At 48.9% G+C, this 22,790-nt stretch overlaps 1 protein-coding gene across 7 annotated transcripts in view; it reads left to right on the top strand.

The window, feature by feature from the left end:
* Positions 1-22,790, top strand: part of LHFPL2 (LHFPL tetraspan subfamily member 2) — a 151,336-nt gene that overhangs the window by 84,192 nt on the left and 44,354 nt on the right. The window contains exon 1 of one of the 7 annotated variants that reach the window (XM_057307055.1): positions 140-6,238. The exons of the other annotated variants lie outside the window; for them this stretch is intronic. The gene's annotated coding sequence lies outside the window, so the exon portion shown is untranslated. Of the gene's footprint in view, positions 1-139; positions 6,239-22,790 lie in introns of those variants that run through there. 7 annotated transcript variants of the gene reach the window in all.

Here is a 22,790-nt window from a genome sequence, read left to right as displayed (position 1 = left end):
TTCCAGAGCTGTGACGTTTGAGTTGGGCCCAAGTGATGACTACGTTTCACTAAGGCATGAAGGAAGAGAATGGCATCCAGGGGGGGACGGGTGTGGACGGAGGCAGGGGGCTGGGAGTGCGGGGTGTGCTCAGGGAGCAGTGAGTGGTTGGCGGGACTGTGGTACATGTGTCATGAGGCTGTACCCGCAGACAGGAGAAGTCAGCTTGTCCAAGGCCTGAGGGCCTGGCCACTGCCTTCGTTGTCTCTCCTGTACCGTCAGAAGGCAGATGGCATTGACAGCTGAACCTCCTCTGTCCCCTCCAGTTTCCTCAGCAAATATCCTGGCGTCTTAGAAATAGCGTAGGATGATGAACGGGGCTTGTACAACCTGTGTGGGGCTCAGCGTTGCACAGATGCAGCCTTCTGGCCATAAAACGAACATTTTGCGCTTAGCGGCTGATCCATGATCCTAAATGGCCTTGTCGATGAGGGAAGCGACATGCTTCACACAGGTGGTCAGTATTCGATGTAAAGTATATCCTTGTCCTCTCTTGGCCATGTATTTTTTATCACTCCAGCAAGCCCAGTGTTCTGTATTTCTGGAAATACCCCGCTATATGTAACAGAATTGTTAGTGCTTATCTCTTCCTAGTTCCCCCTTCTCTGCTCTCGCCATGTCATCACATTAGTGTGGGTGCTTTAGGCCGTGCTTCATGGACACATCTGTGCTTAGAATCCCTCACTGCACAGATTGGGAAAGGGAGCAAAGTAGCAAGCCGGCTGCAGGTTTTCTCCCGTACCCCGCTGAGCGGCTGAGTCCCTTGGTTGTTTCTAATGGTTTAGCTACCTTGGTAGAGGGAAAGAGCATACAATGTGGTATCCGCATCCTGGAGCCGTTTCTCACGGTGAACTGGGAGGGAACAGGAGCTAAAACGGACTCCCAGACGCATCTCTAGGAACCCTGAGGAAGTTGGTCCGTTACTCTCTCAGCAGATCCTTGGACCAGCCTCTTGCTCCTTGAAGTCAAAGTTGCGTGTAGTTCATCCATTCCCAGAAAGGCTCTCGAAGGGGCTGTGCTGCGGAACTCCTTCAGCCAGGCACCTCGTTGGTTTCTTAGACTGACCACTGTGCTCAGGGTTCCGTCTCCCGTGGGAATTCCTACTTCCTCTTTATCACACATGGAGTGTTTTTTCCCATGGAATTCCCCCCATTTGTCTGTAGATTCGCTTTTATCCTGTCCTTTGGAACTGCATCCAGGCTTCCAGGAGATGTTTCCCTGATGATTTCACAGCTTAAGACAAAAGTTTTTGATGCCAAAGAAAGACTGAGATGTCTTGGTTCCGATTTAGTAAATTGATCCCTGACAGCTGTGTGTCTTTGGGTGAATCACTGTACTTCAGTGAATGAGTGTGTAAGAGCAGTCAATTCTGAGAAACTTGTAGCAGCCAGAAGCAGTTTCTTCTCTCCTTGTCAGTCACTCTCCCTGATACAAGAGGAGATACAGAGGCAGATAGGACATGTTTTCAGTTTTGCAATTAGCAGTGTGCCTTCCCTGTGCACTGTACTCGGTGTGCCGGGACCGTTCTCGGGTCCGGGTCTTGAATCTGAGGAGACTGCCCTTGTTCCTGGTCTTGTGAGTGCGCGTGTCTCCACGGTCCTAGATCATGGCTTGACTTGGCCCAGCCCATGTGAATCTTCACTCACCACTGGAACCCTTGCAGTCTCATGAGCAGAGCACTAGACCTGTTTTCCCCAATATCATTGCTATTGAAACCTGCCAGTGGAGAACCTGGTTTTAAGGATGGATGAGCTTTTTCTTTCTGATGGAGCAGAAGGGTACGGATTTATGGAAGGGCACAGGTTGGTGACCAATAGGCAGGTAAGAAGTAGAATAGTTCTTCATCAGCTTCTGTGGAAGAATAGCCTTTGACCTCCTGCTCTGCTATTTTTTGTGCTATTTTCACTGAATTTCAAATTTGTGATATTTAGAGTGAATGGTCATGTTCATTCTGTAGGAAACAGTACTAATGTCAATGCACAAAAATGTTAGATCTGAAGAAAAAGCCTGCAAACCTTTGTGCCTACAACTTTTAAGAATGTTTTCTAGGGCTACTCGAGATGATTCTGAGTGGAAGTTTGTTCATTTCTAATTACCTGAGAGATAACTGTGGTGGCTTTTAGTTTTATAACCCCACCTCAGGACTTGCAGTAGTGGTGTCCCTTCCATATATTAGGAGGTGGTCTGGAAACATGTGTGACATTTCTGGGGTGTTTCATAGGTCATCAGGAACAAAGCATGCAAAACCAGAACTACTCCCAAAATTGAGGATTCGTGACCCAGCTTTCCAACTACAACAGGAAAGTAGTCTTTTCTGGCTTCTATAAGGTTATTTGTTGATTGTTAAGCAGGATTTATTTTTATTGTGAGACTTTTCAGACTTTAACATGGTAACGCATACAGCGGCTTTTCAAGGGTGGGCTTTAGGATTTGGCATCTGTTCTGGGATCCCTTTGTTCTAAGAGCACCTGTGACCCCTGTCCAGAACTCGTGTCATTCTGACACACTGGGAAGATGCTGACATGTGGTAGATTTGAAACCGTCACGAATCCTTTTTTTTGCTCTTCTCATCTAGAACTGCAGCCTTATTTCCCTACCCCGTGAGGCTGGGCTGGCCTTCTCACTCACTTGGAGTGACAGATGCAGCCCGAGCATTGTGTGAATCCCAGAGCCTAGACCTCGAGAGGTCTGGCAGCTTCTGCTTTGCCCTGTTGAGACTCTGCCTTGAGACCTGTGTGGAAGGAAGCCAGTCCAGCCTACAGGATGAGGAGAGGCCCACGGTGCCCCCATCAGCAGGCAACATTAACTGCCGCATGTTTGAACGAAGCCTCAGTGGGCCTTCCAGCATGGCTGACCCAGCCCAGAGCAGTGCATCCATGAGCCGGGGCAGAACCAGCAGAGGAACTGCCTGATGGCGCATGAAATCCTGAGAAATAATAAATCCTTGTTTTTGAGGAGCTTTGTTACACAGCAGTAGTTAGCAGGGATACTGACTTAACATAACACCCAACTAAAGACTGAAACGAGACCAAAAATGTGGTGGTTTATCTAATCCGATACTTTCTGTGAGGCTTTTCTGGCTTAAAATGAAATTTCTGGACAGGGATTTTCTAGAAACCCGAGTCAAGTGAATAGTTACCAAGAAAAATGTGTTTCGTGTATGATTAACGGCACCAGAAGCTGGCACCCAGTCCCAGTGTGAGTGAGCCCGCGCGGCTGGCGCTAACGCTGCCTCGGGAGGAAGGCGAGAGGGACTGATGGAGGAGCTGTAGCCTTCCCCCCGGCGTTGTCCCGAGGCCTGTCTGATGGCTATCTCCGAGGTGACCGGGTCACCTAGGGCTCATTCTTCAGGCTGACAATGAGATTCGAGCAGACGCAGCTTCGGAGGCGGCCCCTCTGCTGCCGTGGCTGGCCCGCTGCGGGGATGTGAGGCCTGCCAGTGTTGCAGCCGTACGGCACGTTCCGTTACTGCCGGCTCCTGGGAGCAGAGCTGATGAGCAGATGTCCAAGGCCCCGTGAGGTGCGGAAACGTAAGAGGCCCGGTGCCAGTGCCCCTGGCCGAGGCCCGATTGCTGAGGGCCTGGGGCCTGGCAGCTCTGCGCCCTTGGTTATCACCTTCACCATCTCGTCAGTGCCCCGCGGCCAGGTGGGGCTGTGTGCAGGGACATGGGGACTGCGGGCGCCCGCTGGCAGCTGGGAGGACTCAAAGCCACAGCAGTAGCTACGCCCAGGCCCTGAGGGCTCACAGGGGAGGTCGTGACAGTCAAGCTATGGCCACGCCGGCTGCAGTGAGTTGGGAAGAAGTAGAAGGTTCTGGGAATCATGGGAGTTGGAGCTGGTCATGAAGCCTCTTCCTCCGTCATGGCCTGATCGTTCCCCCTGGGATACTCTGGAGCGGTTTGTAAAATCTGTTTCCGAATGACTCAGGCTGGGAGTCTTCCAGCCATTCCCTTGAGAGATGGAGCGGCTTTTTCTGTGGAGGAAATATTTTCCTCCGTATTGGTTGGGATCTTTTGTTGGTTGGCTCCAGCCCCATCCCTCCTGGCTGGTCTCCCTCAGACCACCCTGAGCAAGTCTCCCTCTACCTCTTGCCTTCCCACAGTTAAATCTATGTCATGCTTCCGCCGAGCAGCCGTTAAACTGAGGAGGAGGGGCCTGCTTCACGGGCTTGGCGCTTTCTGAAGTGATGACTTTCTCCAGCTGTTTCAGCCTTCTCGTTCCCCTCCTCTGAATTTCTCTCTAATTTTTTCATCCCTGAAACATCTCATATGTGTGGAAACTGTGTGGTACTCCTTAAGCCCTGGAAGGGTATATATTTCAGCACGAGAGTGGCATAGGCATTGAAAGTTTTTCCAACACTCTTCTGAGTCTTTGCTAGATTGGACTGACCTTGGTTTATACGTCATGGACTAAAGCGTGGAACAACGTGTAAGTGGAACATGGTCCTCCAGAAGCCAGGAGTAGTGATAACATGCATCGTACACGCTGGTCGGCACAGCCATGTGAGCACCGCGGTCCTACAGCATTTCTTTGGGGGAGTTGCTGTAACTCAGTGCACAGTCCAGTAAAACAAAGACAGTAAGAGTCTGTGTATCTATACAGACCACAGCCATGTTAGGAACGTTTGGTAAGCAAGGGATCGTGGTTTTGTGGGTCTCTGGCTTTGTTGTTAGGAGCTGGGAGATGAAAAGCAGGAGCTCACCAATGAGACTCAAGTTCAGGCCATGTGGTGTTCAAAGGCTCTGAGATCAGATTGGAAGAGTGGTTTAGATCAGTGCTTTTGTGAAGCACCGTCCGCAGAGTGCTGCAGTCGCTCCAGTTCCGAGCGGCCTTTTAAGGACTACCTGGAGGTGGTGGTGGTCATGGGAGCAAGGTGGCCCTTGCCGGCTCCTTATTTTATAGTCAGCACCAGCTCTGCTCCCAGCTGTTTCATACATGCGCCTAGGGCTGCTGGTCAGATTCTGTTTGATAAATGGTGTTCTGTGCTCGAAAAGAAAGTTTGTAAACCACAGGTTCAGAGGACTGACTTCTAGTAAAAACAAACACAGAGAGAAGCCTCTTTAGCCAAGCAACTAACGATTACATTTCTGGGATCCACATAGATCAATCCACAGACATTTGGAAGCAGCAAAAAGCAGAGAACTAAACAAATAGATATTTCTGTGTAACTACTGTGTCATCAGGAAACTCTTTGTCAATATAAACAGAACGTGTAGACTGTGACCTCTAAGTGGCAAGGCGAACAAGAGGCCAGTTACGATCGTATGTGCCAGTGACTCTGCCAGATTGTGTCGTTCTTAAGTAAGCAAGCACCAGCGGGTTCTGGAGTCGAGGTTAGTAAGAACCACATGATAAAAGCAACCACTTACTGAGAACTTTCCGTTTGCTGGACACTGTGACTCAAGATGAATCATTCATGCTAGGACATGTACGTTCTACTCTCCCCATTTCACACACTGAGGCTCAGAGACTAAGTTGCCCAAAGTCACACAGCTGATAAAGTGATGGAGCTGGGGATGGGTCCTTTGGGCTAGAGTTTATGTCCTTAAATATTCCATTATATTGCCTTTCTCTGTTAATCTCTTGTTTATTTTTATCTCTGTGTGTGTGTCTGTATGTATGCATGTATGTGTATTTTTTTCCTCCTAATGGGTTTGGTGAATGGAGGACCTAAGGATACCTGGTTTGAGAAAATGTCTTTTGTTTTTTTAAAATCATAATTACAACTTCATGGTCATTCCACTCAAAGTTTACTTCATCTAAAACTGAAATTTAGTCTTACATGTAAATAATCCTCATTGATAGAAAAAAGAATGTAGAGAAAAGGAGCCAAAGCTCTAACCTTTACAGTGAGTACTAATACTAAGCAGGCACGTACAGCACTAGAGAGATGTTTGTATCTGGATTTAATGGCTCACAGATAGTCATGCAAAGTTTTATTGATGCAGTAGAAATCAGAACTGTTGAAGCCCATTGCTAAGACAGATGGAAATAACGCTTCGCAGGTTTTAAATTTTTTTTTTAAAGATTTTATTTATTTATTTGACAGAGACAGCCAGCAAGAGAGGGAACACAAGCAGGGGGAGTGGGAGAGGAAGAAGCAGGCTCATAGCGGAGGAGCCTGATGTGGGGCTCGATCCCAGAACGCCGGGATCACACCCTGAGCTGAAGGCAGACGCCTAACGACTGCGCCACCCAGGTGCCCCAGGTTTTAAATTTTTAAATGTCGATTGCTTCTCTCAGATTCCTTAGCTTCTCCAGTTCATCCTCGGTATCATGATCTTCACGAAAGCTGGGTAAGAAGAGGTCTGTTTTTGGTTGTCTGCTCTTGCCTTAGTTCATGGCCTTCCAAATGTGCACAAACCTATTCCTCACTCTGGCCGATAACTAGATTGTTCGAGCAAGTGTGTTAGGCTCCACTGAAACTCCTCTCTGGTCAGTTGACTGTGGAGCAAAGTAGGTTCCCTAACGAGTGAATTTAGCAGGCATTTAGTTTTGTTTTTATAGGTGTATTTGGAAAAGCTGGAACTGTTGGAGGAACTATTCACAGCACGTGCAGGTGGCTCGAATAATCGGCCTCCATGCATCACACAGTTTGAACCGAGACGAAAGCTAGTAGTGCGTTTCTCCCCTGGAGCAAGTGAGGCCCTCAGGGAGAAACATGAACTTCTGTGGGTGCTTAGGAAGTATTGAGTAATAACTCTCTCAGGCCGCAAGGGCGCCGTTCGCCTCGCAGAAATTTATGAACAGTGCCCTGGTGGCTTACAAAAGTTCATTTTCTTTCCCAAGTGCCTGGCTCACTTCCTGAAAGTAATGCTTTCATCGAAGGATTCGACCGTACTAGATCGTTACAGAGACGTGCCTGAGAAACCCCACTCTTGATTCTGTAGCAGATGACAATGACTTTGCTGAAGCAGGGCCTCAGAAGTGGCCTCCTGATGGGGAATGTTGCTGAAAGGGGACACGGAGACCAAGTTGCTAAACGACAGAGTTCTATCTGATCTCGTGGAACAGCTCTCTGAGCTCTTGCGAGGCATGTTGGAGCTGGGCGTGTGGAAGCGTCGGACCCGACTGGCTGTGAAGTGTGCAGTGTGCCTCACGGTGACAGGCGGCTTGTCAGGGGTTTCCAGAACATCTGTTTCGGAGAGGGCGGTTGAGATTCCTACAGGGGAGTATTTGCATTCATTGTCCATGAGAAACAAGAGTGAGTGGGCGTGAGTGAGACGCGGATCAAGAGGAAATGAGTCTGCGCTCCACTTGGGATTACAGTGCAGATGAATTCCATATTTTGGTTAGGGAATGTTTTCTTTTAGAAAAAGGAAGACAAAGAAAAGTTCAGATTCTGACCCAGTTACTGAAAAGCAGACTAAGAGGCAGTTAAATGCGTGCTCACACAGTCACTTCATGGTTTTGTCTTTGTGTGTTCTGGGCGTGTGTGTGTTTGTGTGCGTGCGCGTGCGTGTGCCCGCACGCCAGAATATGGCCCAGGACTTCCTGGCACACTTTCTGCCATCGGCCTGACTTTCCCCACCGAGGTGGCCTGGTCTCGCCAGAACAAGCTGCTTTGCAACCGCTGTAGTCAGGAGAGCTGCGGGGCCTCACTGCATCGGCACACGTCTGTGACTCGAGGATTCAGACAAATGATACGTATTCGTCCTATTGACAAAAATCATAACCGAGGTTTTCCTGGATGATTTTTCTGTGAGAGATGGTAGCCCCATAAGAAGGCAGCTTTGGATTTTGATTTGGAGATTTTATATGCCCACCCTGTCCCCTACTACATAAATCCAGGAATGGAGAGGCTGATACGCTCTTTGTACTTTGTGTTCAAAATGCGCTACCTCCGATGATTCCAAACCAAAAATCTGAGCTCTGTTTTCACCTCCGAGGTGTCACTCAACAGGTCAGTACTGGGCACCTGCTGTGTGCACCAGATGCTGTGGGAGGTTTTGATGTTCAGTTGGGGAGACAGCTGTGGTCCCTGCCCTCTGGAGTTTGCTGTCTGCAGCAGGCTGGGTGTGAGGCCCGCACAGCTTGGGGGTGTGAAGTAAGGGAATTGCACAACGTCTAGAGGAGAGCCACCCAAGGGGCTTCACAGAGCCCAGAACAGGAAATTCCATTGCCATGTCAAGCATCTCCCTCTCCTTGCTGCTTCAGCGCTGGTGGGTGGTCAGTGATTCTCCTCAGCCACCCTTAGCCCTTCCCACCTGGTCCCAGAGCAGTCACTGTGCTGCCTTCTCCGCCCCTTGCGAGAGCCAGGGCAGAGTGCTTGCAGCCTGGCCCGCTGGAGGCGGGCTGCCCTTAGCATCCTAGCCTGGAATTGCAGGAGACAATCAGAGGCTATGACAGACACCCCCGCCCCCCGGCAGCCCTTCCCCCCAGTCACGTTTTCTGTCCTCAGTGCACGTACCACAGTGGCTTCATGCCTTGTCCTGACCCTCCTGATATGTTGTCCTGGTTGGCACCGGGCAGGTCTCCCTGTCTCAGGCCCCCAGATGTTTGTATCTGCAGGTGACTGTGGCTGAGGGAAGGCTCTTTCTCCCCCTATATCCGGGAGGCCAGGCCTGGGGACTGAGGACTGTGTTTCAGGGGTGAGGCTGTGGCCATGACTGTCCTGCTGTTCTCTGTCCTCTCAGAGGGACAGTGAAGGAAGGTGGGAAGCCTAGAGAGCCTCAGCAGGGAGGACGGGAGACTCCATCCCAGCGTATCGCAGTGCCCCAGTGAGGTCTGTGGACACCTGCTGCCCTCCCTGCGGGCAGAAGCAGGTTCCCCTAGGCACTTACTGAGCAGGCACTGGGTGTGCAGTCCCGTGGGCATGTGACTGCAAGTCCGGTGAGGATTCGGAGCTCAAGAAGTTTGTGGGGCTCTCCGGAAAGGGAGAAAAGATGTTTTCTTAGACACACCGTGCTGTAGAAAGTGCTGTGCCATTGAAGGGGTGCAGATAAAGACTGGATCCCATTCAGTGCGAGCAGATAGTCTGAAAGGAAAGGCTCTGTGGAAGAGATGGCAGCGGAGCTAGACCGTGAAGGACGGATTGGCGGTGGCCCTATGCCCGTGAAGGGTGTGGAGACCACAGCACTGAGGTGGGCACATGCGGGCCCCTGCCTGACTGGAGCTCTGAGGGTAGCAGGAGAGGCTGAGATGTGTTCTGTGGCTCCCAGGACACATACACAGGCCGCAGCAAGGAGGAGCCCAGCAGGGCGATTCCTGGAAGTCTCAGGAAGCAATTCACAAGCTCCCTTTGCTGGTAGGTTCCACAGAGGGACAAAGCAAGTGGGTTTGGCAGCTCTGTAAAGATCGTGCTGCTGGGCCCACAGCAGTGCTTGTCCTTCAGAAACCTGAGCCTCTCAAGGGACCTTACTGGAGAAAACATGTTCTGGGGTAGTGTGAGGTCCCTCAGAGATTGTTCACTTCTCCTTTCCTGATGGCAAATCAGAGCCATGACACAATGCTGAAGAATTTATTTCCCAAGGATGCAGAGGTAGCTGGACAAAAGCTTAACTACAGTGGTTTAAAAAAAATCCAAAGGTCACAGAGCTACTAAATTGCTGTAACTTAAGGATTCTAGAATTACAAATGGCTTCCCTTTTAAAGTGGACCCTTGTCATAATTCAAACTCAAAGCATCCTAATGTTATTTCTGCTACAGAAATGTGTTTTTTCAATGTGGATACTTTTTTCCCTTTTCCTTCTGGTTTAACTTAGCCTTAGTGGTTATGGCTCCTACCGTTGGTAGGCTCGGTGGGCACAGGCTAGTGACTGCCCGCACCTGTGTGGGTATCCCGGCACCTGGCTCGGCTTTAATTATTACCATGTACCTGTGATGCGTTTTCCTGCACTGCAAGTTCTCTTCCTGTGGTTTTTGTAGCACAGTATTATTTTGTGGGTTGGTTTGTTACGTTTTCCTCCCTTTTGTGTGTTAACTAGGTCCCCAGGATCTGTTTCAGTGACTGATTTATCAGCTGCTAGGCTGGTCATAGTGTAAGTCTTTATGAAAGGGGACCCTCCCCTTTCCCAAGGACTCTGTGACTGGCCCAGCCATGAGTCCGATGGGGTGTGACAGGCGGTGGGCTGCCTCTGTGTTCTCCATACAACAGTAAATGTGAAGTGGTTTCTACAAGCAGACATTTGAAAGAGGGGCTCCGTAGTGTCCTTCAGTGGGCTCCCACATCTCATGACTGCTCGGGGTACTCAGATGAGAAACTACAGAGGAAGCACTCGTAAGGCCTTTGGGCCTCCAGTCAGTGTGTTTATATTTTGTTATCAATGGATACTTGGAAGTTGCCTTCCCCACTTTCTCCTGCCCCTTTTGTTTCCCCAAATGGTTCCTCTCCCCCACCTTCACTGCCCACCAACTGAGAAGTCCTGTTAGTTCATTTCAAGGTAGCTGATTTAGCATCTGTCTGGAGAGCAAGTGCCATGCAGATCTGGGCTGAGGTGGGGGTGGTAGAGAGTTGGGGAGGTGGGGCTGTCACTCACGGGTGAAATATCAGGCAGTTAATTAAGAGACCTACTTCCTCTCTCTGGGAGCTAAGGGGTTTTCTGCCCCTTTCTTCTTAGTGTTAATATTCCTAACTTTTTCCCTCCTGGAGACCTCAGGCTCTGCTCAGAACACTCAGGATTCCCTCTGGGGTTGCTAGAGGCCAGCACTCTTTCCTCACCGAAAACACAGGGGTTTCCTTATTGCTAAGGGCCAAGGGCAGGATGACAACAACTTTCCATGTCCCCATAGCAAGGTGACAGCTGCCTGGCAGGGCTGTGTGGTTTGCTCAGACAAGCAGATGACTCCAAATCCACCCCAGAGAGCTGTTTCAACGGGACCATTGTCTGCCCCATGGAGGCAGAGCTGTTGTCCAGGGCTGCCATTAAAACAGTGGGTTTTGTAGCTGTTTTGATGTGCCCCTTAGGAGTCATAGCTGGTTGTGAAGCAGCAGCAGCTGCAGGACGCTTGAATGAGGGGCATGGGACATAGGTGCCAGGAAGGGTCCCAAACAGCTCTACTTCCTCCCCATCTTAGGGAGACTGAAAATGACCAGTGTGGTTCTCTTCCCGCCAGTCCCTGCTAGTGACCACCAGGCCCTCTGCATTCTGCAGGCTATGAGTGTGAGGCCATCATGGTTCCTAAAAAGGAAGGCCAAGACTAGGGTCTGTGGCGCATTGAACTCAGTGACTGAGACATTAGAACTGAAAGGAGGAACTAACACGGAAACCATTGTTTTTGGAAAGACATAGCATGTTTCTTCCGTCAATTTTGCAGTGTTGGCAGATAAAATGCTGTGGCCCAGAGATCATCACCAGTCTCTTTTTAAGGAAACAAACAAGACAGTGACCTAATTCGGTCCCTTTTCATTTATTATACATTCAAACATTACCAAAGAAAACTGGAAGAGTTCCATTTCATAGTTTAGTTAACATGAAACATGGCTCTTAGCGCACAAGGAAATGGATATTGAGGGGCATGGCATATATTTTGTTACTTTGCTAGTGCAGAATAAATGCAAAAGCATCTATTGTTTTGCCTCAAAAGGAAATTGTTTTATATGTGTATGCATGTATGTGTACTTTAAAAAAAATACCTCTGTTTGCCACACATTGTGCTAATCACCTTAGAGACCACTTAGACTTTTTCTGGAGAGTCATAAGGTCTAGATGAAATATTGAGAGAGCATTAAATGCTAAAATGTGTGGACCTACCCAAGTGCATTGTGAGATCAGAGAAGTGAGAGATTGGGTTGGAATGGAATTTAAAAATATATCTTATTAACTTCAAAGGGAGACATATGGAAATGCTAATGACCTTTTAAAAAAAAAAAAAAGCAAAAAGTTGCCTGGTTTGTGTAGAAGTTGTGAGTGGGGGCAAGGAAAATGCCCTGCCTGGCTGTGCGGTTTTAGGTGTCTATCCCGCCAGCCCACATCCCCAGACGCTGATGTGGCCAGCTTGTGCAGAGACCCCCGGGGACTGCAGCGCCTCATCCCCAACCTAGATGACCGTGCAGGGGGTCTGAAAGCTCTCCATGTCTCTGGGGAGTGGGATAGTCAAAGGGGATGGGAAAGCCAGTCTGTTAACAAACATTTGTCGAGCACCGGCTGTGTGTAATTGAGAGATGCACAGACGCTCTAGGCATTGTGCTGAGCGCTGCACACGCTGCCGTGTGTTCCCCCCAGTAACTCAGTAGAACACTGAGTTAAGTGCTTCCCCTGACTTCAGAGGAGGAACCAGGCTCCGAGGGGTTAGGGGCTTGCCCAGGGTCCTCATGCTGCTCCCGAGTGGCACAGCCAGGAATTTGAGGCTCGCGCTGTCGAGGGTCGTGTTTCCTGGTGTGCGCTTGGTGCTGGGCAGAGACAGCAGAAGGGATGTGTGGTGTAGCTGCAGGCCTCAGGCAGCCTTTGGGTCTCCAACAGGACAGGAGCTCTGTGAAGGGCAGCTTCCACTCAGTGCTCCTGTCATGTGGGGATCACGTGGGGAAGGGGAAAGTGTGCCAATGCACATGTGGCTGCTCCCCTTCAGGACCAGTGAAAAGCGTTAAATGTGAAGGTTGGTGTTGTGGGCAGCTGTCCTTAATCACTTGGCAAACATGACAGTCTCCATTGTGGTACAGTCACACATTCGGGTGGGCAGCAGGAAGGAGTGAAATAGGCTATGAGGAGTAGTGGAGACTGGGGTAAAGTGAAGAATTTATGTCCTTTCTAAAAAGGACAGCTACTTAAAAAAAAAAAAAAAAGATTTATTTATTTTAGAGACCACAAGCAGGAGGGGCAGAGGGAGAGGGAGAGAGAGTCTCCAGCAGATTCCATGCTGAGCAAGGGGTCCCAGCGGGGGACTTGATCTCACCACCCGGAGATCAGGACCAGAGCCAAAATCAAGAGTCAGATGCCTACGTGACTACGCCACCCGGGCGCCCCATGAACAGCCACTTCTTAACTCTAGTCTCTGCCATGTGGAAATGTAAGCCCAGTATTGCCAGGTGTGTGGGGTTTTTTTCCCTCCCAAAGAGAAGCCAAAAATCTAGATTTTTACATTGTCTTGCAATCTTTAAATGCTACTAACTTTTTAAAAAATTTAATGGGTCAGCTGTTACTTATAAGCCTCCAGATTTTGAAGCCTCTGGAAACGTTGGCAACCCCAGGACACAAGACCAGGGGTAGCACGTGTATCTCATTTTGTGGGCCCGCGTCAGGCACAGCTCCACCAGCGCTTCTCACCGTGTGAGTCACCTGGGTCTTGCTCCAGTGTACATCCTGACTGAGGAGTTCTAGGGTGGGTTCTGAGATTCTGTAGGGATAGGGGCTCTGTCGGGGAGGATTCTAAGGCAGTATCTAGGCTCAGTGGTGAAAAGCACTGTGGTGACTTAGTGCCATCTACTGTGAGCTCAGGAAAGGCAAATGGCCTGGCGTATTTGCCATCCCTGGAGTACCCCAGGAGAGTAAGGTAAATTAGCTGGTTACCGTCACTTCCAGATCCCCCTAAAAATTCAGAATTTGAGAGCACAGCAAGCTCAGAAGCTTTTGCTGTTACATCCTTCCTTCTTGGGCACACTCCTCCATATAAGAAAAACTTGGATTCTTCTCTCTGTCATCTGGGAACTTGGGTTTAGGCTATTAAGGTTTCAACTTGGGTGGGATAAAAAGAGAGTTAACTGATTGGCTCTCCTTTTTTTCTGCTGTATTTCGAGGGTAAAAAATATGTCTTGCATATGTTGGTGTTCTGTTACTTCCACGTGGCCTTGGCGTCCCTTCAGCATGGGGTCCATGGTGGGAGGAAAGGGTGGGTGCTGAGGAAATTGCTTTGAGCAGAAATCATCTTGTTTCCATTCACTAAGAGCTGTTCTTGGAGCCCTCTCCAGGTCCCCTGCCTGTGCTCCATGCCCTTGGAACTGTATGCCAGGAAACAATATGATCTTTCTTAATTGGACAAGTGGGAGGAGAGGGACTGGGTGAGCCAGGATGGGCCGGCAGTTGACACTTAAAAATAGATCTTTTTCCTCATGAATAAACCATTTTGGGGGGACAGAAATGCCTCGCACATTTCTCACCATCCCAGGCAAGTCAGTGGAGGAGGCCAGCAGGGCAGGGTGCAGCCAGGTGGGTGGAAGGCCTGCAGAGTGGGGTTACCATGGCAGCTCGGCCCCTTGGAGAAAGGTTCACCAGCCTCCAGGGAGTATGGGCTGCTCTCAGATCTGAGGCCAACGTGTATGTTCTAGAGGATGGCTGGGGGAGTGTGGAGGGGGAAGGAGAAAGGCCTGGGAGGAGTGCTTCTTACACTCTACTGTGCCTATGACTGTTACATACAGATTCTGATTCAGGAGGTCTGGCTGGGGTCCGGGAGTCGTCATTTCCAGCCAGTTCAAGGGTGGTGCCGATGCTTCTGTTCCTGGGAACACACTCTGAGTGGCCACGGGTTAGAGTCCCCTGTGATCTTCAGGCCTCTGAGGAGGGGTGAAGGCACACAGACAGGGGAATTACCCCACTCCGTTTTGATCATCCTGTACTTGGCCTAAGCTAAATAAAAGATCAGTGCTTTGACAGCTGCCTCGGGTCACACTGACGATGTTTCCCTAGCCTGGTGGTGGTGACTAACAAGATTCTGAGTGTTGTGTAGTATAATTTGGCTGGTAAAAATTGCATCTATTTGGGCAAACTGTGACCACTGTAGATGCAATGACTAATTCAGTAAAGCACAAACCTGCACTAGCTGATGTATACAGAGACTCTTCTAAAAATAATGGAGCAGACTTTACCAAAATTGTAAGGGCAGAAGAGTAGCCCAGACACTAAAGCTGTGAGGTTAAAGTCATTTTGATAATTTTAAAGCCTTTAGAAGCGTATAGGTAGTTTGCAAGGTGGCAGGGGAATAAAATCATTCCTTGAGAGGCCAGGATTCTGTTCCCATCTGTAGGAGATGAGTATGATAGGCCTGGGCTGAGACTGGGGGGGAAAGTTGGGCTGGCTCTGTAAGCTGTTGGAGTTTCTTCTAGAGCTGAGTAGAAGACTGTACTCCTCTGTCTCCTTGAAAGACTTCCTTGCAAGGGCGGGGCGAGGGTCATCCTTTTGCTGGGGCCTCGGACTGACTGAACAGGAGAGGCAACAACAGTTGGCAGAGCCCTGGCCAGTTTCCGCTTGAATACTGACACCGCTCCCCTCCCCCCATGGGAGTTCATCCCCTGTGGGGTCTGCCACCACTCACGTTTGGTCCCTGGGCTGTTTTCGGTCAATGGCATTAGTCTGTTTTTGGCATGGGCCCCTGAGGATCTGTAGTGAAATCTGGCTGCAGAAACCATGGCTGGGTGATCTTCACAGAAGGAAACCCGGTGAGCTCCCTTTGCATGGATCTTTTGCCTGACCCCCATTTCCTGAGGGAGAAGGCCTAAGTCTCTTCCAAGGGTATGAACAGCCAGTCTGATTATTAAAACTCTGAGGCCAGTAGGCTCCAGCTTGTGATTTTGATTGTATTCTAGAGATTGTTAGCGGTTTGTGTCAGAATCCAGAGCCCGTTGTCCTGTGGAAATGGTGTAGTTGGTGAGCCCTGTGGAGGAGCCCATAGCCGGCCCGTCCTGTGGATGAGGGATGGCAGTAATGGAGTCCAGGGCTGGCCGTCCTGGTGTGCCTGTGGTTAGGGCTTGGGAGGGGAGCAAGCACTAGACCTCCCTCACTTCCTCCTCTCCAGGGGGTTCCGGTGAGGGGCGCCCGAAGGCATCAGTGAGTGGGTGGGGTTGGGAATTTACAGGCAGAGCTGGGGACCCAGATGGGGGGGGGGGGGTGGCTGGCTGGGAGGAGCCCCTGTGGATGGCTTTTCTCCCCTGGCAGTTGGCTCTGGTGGGAAAGGGGCCCTAGATCTTTGCACTTCCCAATTCCCCTCTCCCCTTTGTGCGGAACTGGGACAATGAGATAAGCAGGAGCCGAGACTGAGAATGGGGGGTGGGGGTGGGGTCTCTGTAGGAGAGGGGGTTTTCTGAGGATTGTCTTTATCTCTGTCCCCCCTCCCCTGCTGTGATTCACTCAGGGTCAGCGCTCAGTGGAAAGCTAGGGGCCCCATGCACTGGGATGCTAAGTGTGGTGTTCCAAGTCAGAACTGTCTTGGATTCCTTGGCAAAACCACTTCTTGATGTCTCACCTGTGCTGCGTGCTAAAGTTCAGATGAAGCTTCATTTCCTTTTGTGGGATACAAAGAACTAAAATGAAATGGGGAGCAGTCCTGGGACACTGGAAAATGGTGTTTCTTCCCTGTTACTCCTAAGAAGTTGATGGCTTTTCTTCCTGCATTCCAGCAAACTTGTTCAACTTGAAACAAAAATGCTATTAAAGCTTTTAAGTTTTGCCATGGACTTACAGTACAGGGCAAAAAATAATATTCTAAGATTTGAAAAGCTTAAGTTGTGGCGGCTGTGTGATTTTGGCAGTGTTTCTCTAAGTGAAATCCCTGGGCCTCATCACAGCCCCTGCCTCCTCCGTCACAGGTTGGCAGGAACAGGGAGTTTCGCCAGGGCCTGGGTGGGGGTGGGGCAGGGCCGGCAAAGGCCTGGCTGGGCAGAGGCGGCCCTGGGCTCAAGGGTGCCCTGGGGGCCAAAGCTTAGGCCATTGCTCCCCCAAAGATCTGCAGCTGGCTCAGTAACATGGGAAGTAGGGAAGATTGACCCTACATCTGGAGTTCTGCCTTTATGTTCCTGTTTTGCTTTGAATCTGAAGGGTGGTCAAGAAAATAAATCCCAGTAGTCACAACGTGAGTGATTCAGCACCAGGGATGGGTGAGGCTTGAGGACAGGGAATCACTGAGTCATGGACATTGGAGCTGGGAGGGTCCCTTGACAGTTGTCTTTCTAATGACTTCATTTGGGCAGGAACCGGCTGGCAGAGGCCCTGGAAGAGCAAAGCAACTTGCCCAAGGACACACAGCTGGTTAGGGGAGCATGTTGCTGGACTCCCAATCTAGTGCTCCCTGCTCTGCACCAGTGTGCCTCCCAGGATCTCACTGACTTCCTGTTCCTCTCTGTGGCCCCCAGCACACTGCTGGGTCCAGGCCCAGGTCTCAGAGATCCCCCCAACTTGTACCTTTGAGGGCATGGCGGCCAGCAGCATTGCCCCTCCCTTCCCTCTGCTCCCCCCTCCCCCTCCGCCAGCATCTAGCAGTCACATGATGGTGTGGCCACAGCTGCAGAGCTTCTCCTTCCTAGGGTGCCATCTGGGGTGCTGCTCTTTGGAGTTGTCCAGAGGGCTGTGGGGAGGCCGTCCTGCCAAGGCCCCCAGCTGGGTGCGGGGGTGTCTGCGGGCTGGGGAGGGTTTCGGGGGCCTCCAGTCTTTATTCTAACAGCCTCCTTGGCGTGGGGTGCCCCCCCTTGCTTTCTTAGAGCAATGGCTTAAAGTCTGAGAAAGGCCTACAGGTTTGGAGGCAAGCGACGGACCTCAGGTTTATAAATTTAATAAAACAGCTTTAGTTCTAGGAATGAAAAGAAACAATTTTAGGTGTTGATAAATGCTTGGCAGAATTCTCTTCCTCTTTTCAGAGCTGATCCTGCAGATTAAGGTTTTGGCACATGGCTTATTGCTTAACAACCCACACAAGCCGGGAGAAATGTAAATGACGCTTTCTTTTCTTTTCTTCTGCTGAAAAGGGGGCTCTGACCTTGGAATAGGAGCCTTCAGTTCCTGCACTGACATCTTCCTAGCCCGAGAGGGCTTTTTCCCCCTATTTCCTTTGTTCAGGGAGATTGAAAAGTTATGCTTTTACTTACCTCCCCCACTACCCCCCCCCCCGCCCCACACCTCCCACCCCTGCTCCCACAGTGTTAGCAGTACGTTTACAAACAAATGCTGATTTTTCTTCTGATTTATTCTCCTATATATTTGTCACACGTCTTCTGAGGAATGTCACCAGGCAACACTTTGTTCATATGGTTTGAATTACTGCCATACCTGATGGAACAAAGCTTCATTTGTTTAAGAATATAGTTTAAAAATATGTTAAGCCTTAATGTTCAGTGTTGCCCGATATATCTTCCATATGGAGGTGTTACTCCTTTGTGGGGAGAGCAATATCAGGAATGTGCAAGGCATCTTCTAAAATTTTGGTTTTTGAAAAGTGCACTGAGCTAAGCCTGTGTTACTTTCGCTAAGGTTGAGCAGCGAAGCCCTAACGGCCTAAGGCAGCCAAGGGTCTCGGTGTCCGGGAGCCTCTTGGTGGGGCCGAAGTAGACTCTGTAGAGGAGAGGACGGGAGAGGAGTCTCTGAAGTCCCTTGGTACACTGCCCAGTCTACCAGAATCAGGCTCTTGGGGCACCGTGGGCTTGGCCTCTCGGTCTCCTTGTCAGCAGGCAGCAGGGGCAATGCTGTGAGGCTCCAGCTGAGCGCCTGCCCACCAGCAGGGGAAGCGTCTCTAATCCACAGCCTTCCCTGGCCTTTGCCTCTAATTCCTCGGGAGGCCAGCACATGGCCTTCCTAATGGTAAACTGACACTAGAATCGTTTGGGTGGAAACATTGGTGTTTTTAGTTAATAAGGTGGGAAGAGAAGTCTCTGAGATGGTGGTGTCTCTTCTGAACAGTCCCATTTAAATGAAGGTGATGGTTTTATCACTGTGATTAGCTTTTTTTGTTTTTTAGTAAGTATTCCTAGTCTATCAGTTCAGAACTGCATGTATCAGTTACCTGAGTCCCGCTTACAGTGCTTTAAGCGAACTAGGAGTTGTGTTGTTTTCAGGTAAGAATCCTGAGAAAGGCTGACCAGGATTTGAGCTGCGTGATGTTGTCACGGATGCAGGTTGCCTTTTGTCCTCTTGCTCCACAGTCACTAGTGTCCTGTAAGTCCCCACTGGAGCCTTCATGGTCACTTCCCCAAAGAAGAAAAGCTAGTATCAAAGCTGAGTGAGGTCCTTTGTTCTTATCAGGTTTTTTCCCCCCAGCTTCATTGAGGTATAGTTGACAAATAAAATTATAATAAATTTAAGGTTACCATGTGATGATTTCCACCGAGTTAATGAATACATCCACCACCTCACATAGTCACGTGTGTGAGAGAGACAGACAGACAGACAGAGACAGACAGACACAGAGACAGAGCAGGTCCTTTTAAATAGCTTTCTCAGAGACCTCTCCCCATCTTCTCCATTTAAGTCTCATTGGCCACCTCATCTGCAAAGGAAATGTAGATTTTTTTTTTTTTTTTTTTTTAAAGCTGGACACATTGCCACCTCCCATAAGATACGATTTCTTTCAGGGCCAGGAATACGGTGAGGCAAGTAAGGCACTCAGCCTTTGTGCAGAATTTAAGGGTATACCAAAAAACACAGTAACTAAGATAAATGATGTTTTAATACAATGTTGCAGTGTCATATTGGAACCTGAGGTAGAAGGAAAAATTGGTAATGCTGACCTGGTCTTTATTTAAATTTTATTTTGGTTCATTGTGGATTTTGAAATTAATTGATTTGTTTTTACATGATTGCATATTAAAATATTACTTATCATATTTAGTCCATTTTTGGCGTCCTGTTAAATTTTGTGCTGGAGGAGAGTGTTTTACTCTCCTCACCCCAGTTTCTGGCCATAGGTACTCCACGTGAAGAAGAGGGGAGTGGATATTAGGTAGGAACCTGGCAGTCTCTACCAAGTAAAAATGACCTTTTGCTTATTCAAGAATAGTCCTTACCCGTTGCTGATTGTGAAATGAGTCAACTTGTGGTTGAGGGGACACCATTGGCAGGCAGGGCTGTGGGGGCATTATTCCTACCACATAGGAACTGCTCAGAAACAACCCCAGTCCTGTGGGAGTCACCTTGAAGTAGCATCTTCGCATCTGCATGTGAGGAGGGTTAAGGTGTGGTTGGTAACCAAGGATGAGTGAGTGTTGTGGTCAGTTGGGGGTTCATGCTGTAAAAGTGGTTAATAATGTCTGGTCCAGTAAGTACGAGTCAACAAATGGGGCTGCAACTTCCCAGACGAACCACTGACTCAACATCTTACCAGTAGCTCTAGAACTCAGGGCACATGATCTCACTAAATGATGGGTCCTTATCAGGAGAGGAATTAATGAAGACCTCGTGTCGGGATGGAACTCTCCAGCTCCCCATTCCATGTATAGACCTACCTCTCAGAATGAGTCCCTGTCTTTCAGCTTGGTTTCATGTGGACCTTCTCCGCAAAGGAATGTTGGAGAAACAGCTGACTAAGGCCACATGTGTACACAACACCAAAGTCAGTTAATTTGCTGTTTTTAAGTCCTAATGATGTAATTTGATCAGAGTTTAGAATTTGGGGGCAGCTTTTAACAATCACCTGGCATTTCAGAGAAGCCCATTTAAAATTTCATGACAAAATTATTTGTAATTTTAGAAAAGTTCCTACTGATGGTATTTAGCTATTAATTAGAGTGCCCTTGAGTAATTATACTAAAAATAAAGTGCTTATTGGATTTATGGCTTGACTTAGTATCACCAGACGGAGTAACATGATAATCTCTCTTTTTGGTAATGCTTCCGGTGTAGACAAAATGACATCCAAACAGTCCACTGTACTGGGGTTTAGTTTCTTTTTCTCCCTTTCCTCTTCTAGTTTCCAGAAATTATACCTCAGGTAGATTTTATAAATTATTTTCACAAATCATTAAATGAGTGAATACCTAAAACAAAAAGACAAGTGCTTTTGGAAGAGCTGCTACATTTATAAGGCGGATTTTTTACAAGGATGTTACAAAACATTTTGTGGCTATGATTCATACGTTGGTGCTTTTGTAAATTCTCGCACTGCACAAATTCATGATTCAGTCTGTCAGATGATTTCCCTTCTTGAGAGTATATAGTATTTTGAAAATTCAGTGATTTGTTTCACAAATCCTCTCACCTGTCTCCTGTGTAATGCTTTGTGCCGTTAAACCTGTGAGCATTTAGTCATCGAGCACCGTGGCGGGGCTCCATCCCGCACGAAGCCCTGTTGCCTGCACACCGCACAGCACCTTTTAGAGGCAGTCTGAAAGCTTCAGGCCTCAGGGAAAAGTGCTGTAGTTTATCAGTTCTTTCCAAACTTTCGCAGGAATGCTGTGGCAGTTAAATGAGGTCACCAGGAAAAGTACTTTTCAGTCCTTATACGATTCTAGGTATTGGTATGAGTAAACTTTTTTTTGGTATGGGTAAACATGTAATTTTAAGGTATGAAGGTGCTTCCCTTTGACAGGGCTGTGTAATTAACACTCGGTTGGTTTGTGTCCAGTTGAAGACGCATTTCTAAAGTAGTCTTTCAAGTGATGTTAACACGACAGTGGTTAAAATAGAAGCACTTGGTTGTCGGCATTTATTAGCATCTTTTGAACGTGCATGCTCTCTCTCGGATGTCGGAAGGAAAGGTCTGTATTTAGTGATTTGCTTCTGTGGCCTAGAGCTCAGTGTCCGCGTCTGGGAAGCGTGTCTGGACGCCGTGCGGGAGCTCAGCAGCGGGCACGCACGGTACGCAGCGTGGCGCCTGCTGCCCCGTCAGGCCCGTAGCCCGCACCATGGCCGCCAGCCGGTGCCGCATCGGCGTGGTCTGCTGCACACGCACGGACATGGCCCGGAGCTGAAGGACAGTCTGAGAGCATCAAGTAGGGAGCGTGCAAACTGAGTTGAGTTACAGCAGTCTGTCCGGTAGGTAGAAGCCCACAGCAGACACGGTTCTGTAGCTGAACGCCCACATGCAGTGCATCGGTCCAAACATTTCAGGACTCTGTTTCTGGGAGCGCAGTCACCCGAGAGAGAGATCGAGTTTTAGGCAGATGGTGTGGCTCAGAGATCAGTTGTAGTCAATGAAAAGTCCTGGCCGTGGTCGGATTCAGAAAATGGAGAGGGTTATCAGAACCAAGAAACAGGAGAAAGGAAAAGGCAAGACTGGTGAGTATTGGATGTCACCCTTCGTGACCCCAGCTCCCATCCATTGTCTGCTCTCTTCAGGACTCAGAAGTGAAGGCCTTGGCTGACTTCATGTTCTTAGCTGGGCAGCTCAATAAACATCATATCTGTGAACAAATACAGCTACAGTGGGAGGGTGCCTGGGGGCAGATAGCTGATTTTTCCAGTTGAATGACATTTTTCAGTCATTTCCCTCTTATGATGGAAAAAACTGTTGTAATAAGGAAATGTGAAAATTTCACAATATTTTTTTCCTTTCTTTCCCTGTGAATGAGGTAAAATCTAAAATTCTCCATTCCTTCGCTCCACTAGAAGTACAGTGAAACTGACCATCTAGATCCGTTTTGGGGCAGAGACGTTGTATGTAAAATTTGCAAACACAGAAGGGTCAGGTGGGAATGACGAGGCAGGACACTGATCCAAATTTCTGATCCTTTGGAATAAAAAAATTGTCCCGAGTGGTGAAGGTGGACTGTGCCATCAGGAGGCCATCCTCATGGCCATTTCTTAAGCCTTCTGCACTTCTGAGCTCTGGATGACTTCTCATTTGAGCTTTAAAAAAAAAAAAAAATCTCATCAGCCTTAGAGCTTCCCCGAAGCTTGATCTTGCTTCCTGATTTCCAGACAGAACTGAGTTTAAAACCTAGTAACTGGGTCCGTTTGTTTTTCTGTCTCCAAGGTGTTTGGCCCCATGTTAGTCCTCCCAGCCAAGGCGGGAGAGGAACACTTAGTTACTCAGATGGAACACTGACAGGAACAAACTCTGGAAATGGTGACTTGACAAAACGTTGGCTGGGGAAGTCCAGTTCTCCTTCTAGCAGGGCTAAATGTTTCCCAAATTAATTCTAGCAAAGTGAGTTTAGCATTCAACTTTTGGGAGTTTGTCAA

This window comes from Ursus arctos, unplaced genomic scaffold (genome assembly GCF_023065955.2).
Source record: "Ursus arctos isolate Adak ecotype North America unplaced genomic scaffold, UrsArc2.0 scaffold_5, whole genome shotgun sequence".
NCBI lineage: Eukaryota > Metazoa > Chordata > Mammalia > Carnivora > Ursidae > Ursus > Ursus arctos.
This window is presented reverse-complemented; position numbering and strand designations above follow the sequence as displayed.